At 50.4% G+C, this 2,436-nt stretch overlaps 1 pseudogene across 1 annotated transcript; it reads left to right on the forward strand.

The window, feature by feature from the left end:
• The first annotated feature begins 636 nt into the window (after positions 1-636).
• On the forward strand, positions 637-1,565 carry LOC310918424 (olfactory receptor 14J1-like; annotated as a pseudogene). Its single transcript has one exon. The product of its transcript is annotated as an olfactory receptor 14J1-like (transcript).
• The last annotated feature ends 871 nt before the right edge of the window (positions 1,566-2,436 follow it).

A 2,436-nucleotide genomic window follows, 5' to 3' on the forward strand; every position in this document is an offset into this window, starting at 1 on the left:
CAAAGTCCATCTGCACAGGAAATGCTTTTGGCCCTCTTTTGAAGAAACAATAAAAGCCTTTATTTTAAAATGTTCAGTCTCCAGAGATTTTTTCCTATTTTCACCAATTTGAATTGCCTTGACATCAAAATACTGCCAGCTGACATTCCAAACTGGCTGGTCTATGTTTGTGTGCACAGAACAAATGTGCCACATCGTGCCCATTTCCCGGGTGTCTGTTAATGTCCTGTTCAACAAAGGGCTGAAGGGAAGGACTCTTGCTGCCCCGCGCAGCTCCGGGGCTGGAGCTGGGCTGGCAGGGGCCGCAGACCATGCTGGGAGGCCCCACCTCAGCCCCATCCGCCATCGTGTGTGTGTCTGCCTCAGCCCCATCCGCCATCTTGTGTGTGTCTGCCTCAGCCCCATCCGCCATCTTGTGTGTGTCTGCCTCAGCCCCATCCGCCATCTTGTGCCTCAACCCAGTCCAGCTCTGAAGTGAATGTGTTGCTGTTTTGTCAGCAGTCAAGGTCAGCACCAAAAACACCAACACCAGCAGGACAGTCTACAGGGAATGGCACAGGTTTGGCTTAAAGCAGCCTGTCCTAACTTGTCACTGTCCTTTACCCATGAACAAGTCCCCAGGGCCACACACAGCAAATGTCCAACAGCAGCTCCATCAGCCACTTCCTCCTGCTGGCATTGGCAGACACGAGGCAGCTGCAGCTCCTGCACTTTTGCCTCTTCCTGGCCATCTCCCTGGCTGCCCTCCTGGCCAACGGCCTCGTCATCAGCGCCACAGCCTGCGGCCACCACCTGCACAGCCCCATGTTCTTCCTGCTCCACCTGGCCCTCAGTGACCTGGGCTGCATCTGCACCACTGTCCCCAAAGCCATGCACAATTCCCTCTGGGACACCAGGAACATCTCCTACACAGCATGTGCTGCTCAGCTCTTTTTCTTTATGTTTTTCATCACAGCAGAATTTTCCCTCTTGACCATCATGTGCTACGATCGCTACGTGTCCATCTGCAAACCCCTGCACTAGAGGACCCTCCTGGGCAGCAGAGCTTGTGCCCACATGGCAGCAGCTGCCTGGGCCAGTGCCTTTCTCTATTCACTGCTGCACACAGCCAATACATTTTCCCTGCCCCTGTGCCATGGCAATACCCTGGGCCAGTTCTTCTGTGAAACCCCCAGATCCTCAAGCTCTCCTGCTCACACTCCGACCTCAGGGAACTTGGGCTCATTGCTGTTAGTGCCTGTCCATTTTTTGGCTGTTTTCTGTTCATTGTTTTCTCCTATGTGCAGATCTTCAGGGTTGTGCTGAGGATCCCCTCTGAGCAGGGACGGCACAAAGCCTTTTCCACCTGCCTCCCTCACCTGGCCGTGGTCTCCCTGTTTGTGAGCACTGCCCTATTTGCCCATCTGAAGCCCCTCTCCATCTCCTCCCCATCCCTCAATCTGGCCCTGTCAGTTCTGTACTCAGTGGTGCCTCCAGCCCTGAACCCCCTCATCTACAGCCTGAGGAACCAGGAGCTCAAGGATGCCCTGAGGAAAATGATGCCTGGATCTTTTCAGAAGCAATAAACTCCCTCTTTCCTGCTCCAGAGGCTTCAGAATACAACTCTTCACAGTCTCAGACATTTTTTCCTATTTGTATATTTTTTCATTGGGACCTTTCCTGTTTCTTTTTCTCGTGTTACTACTTTGTGATATCACATCCCATTTTCTGATGTCACAGACTCACCTTCTATGAAGTCACAGCTAGCTCTGTGATGTCACAACCCATTCAATGATGTCACACTACTCACTCAGTGATGTCATGCAGCCACCCTGGAATGTCACAGCCCAATCTATGACTTCACAGCCCTATGATGTCATATAGCCACAGCAAAATGTCACATCCTGCTCTGCAATGTCACACACTCCCCTGTGATGCTGTAGCTGCTCAATGACCTCACACAACAAACTCTGTGATGTCATAGCCCAATCTGTGACCTCACACAACCCACTCTCTGCTGTCACAGAGCCCCTTTGTGACATCACAGCTGCTCTGTGGCTCTGTGACATGGATTAGAGCAGATTTTGGCCATTGTAGCTCCAATTTTCCTCGGATTTCTTTCTCTGTGTATCCCAACCCTTTTTCTAGCTTTTCCCCAGCAATCCCAGGAATCTCCCAGAGCTTGGGGACATTTTTGGGTGTTGAAGTGCAGATTTTGGGTATTTTAGTGCAGATTTTGGATGTTTAGGTGCAGATTTTGGGGCTCTTGGGCCACTTCCCATGCAATTTTAGAGCAGATTTTGGCCATTTTACAGCCAGATTTTCCACAGATTTTTTTTTTGACTAGTCATTCCCAGCCATTTTTCCCAAGTTTTCCCCCAGAAATTCCAAGAATCTCCTTAGGTTTGCTACCATATCTGGGTGTTTTTTTTCAGATTTTGTGTGTTTAATACAGAG

Source organism: Zosterops lateralis (genome assembly GCF_965231275.1).
Source record: "Zosterops lateralis genome assembly, chromosome: 23".
NCBI classification, from domain to species: domain Eukaryota; kingdom Metazoa; phylum Chordata; class Aves; order Passeriformes; family Zosteropidae; genus Zosterops; species Zosterops lateralis.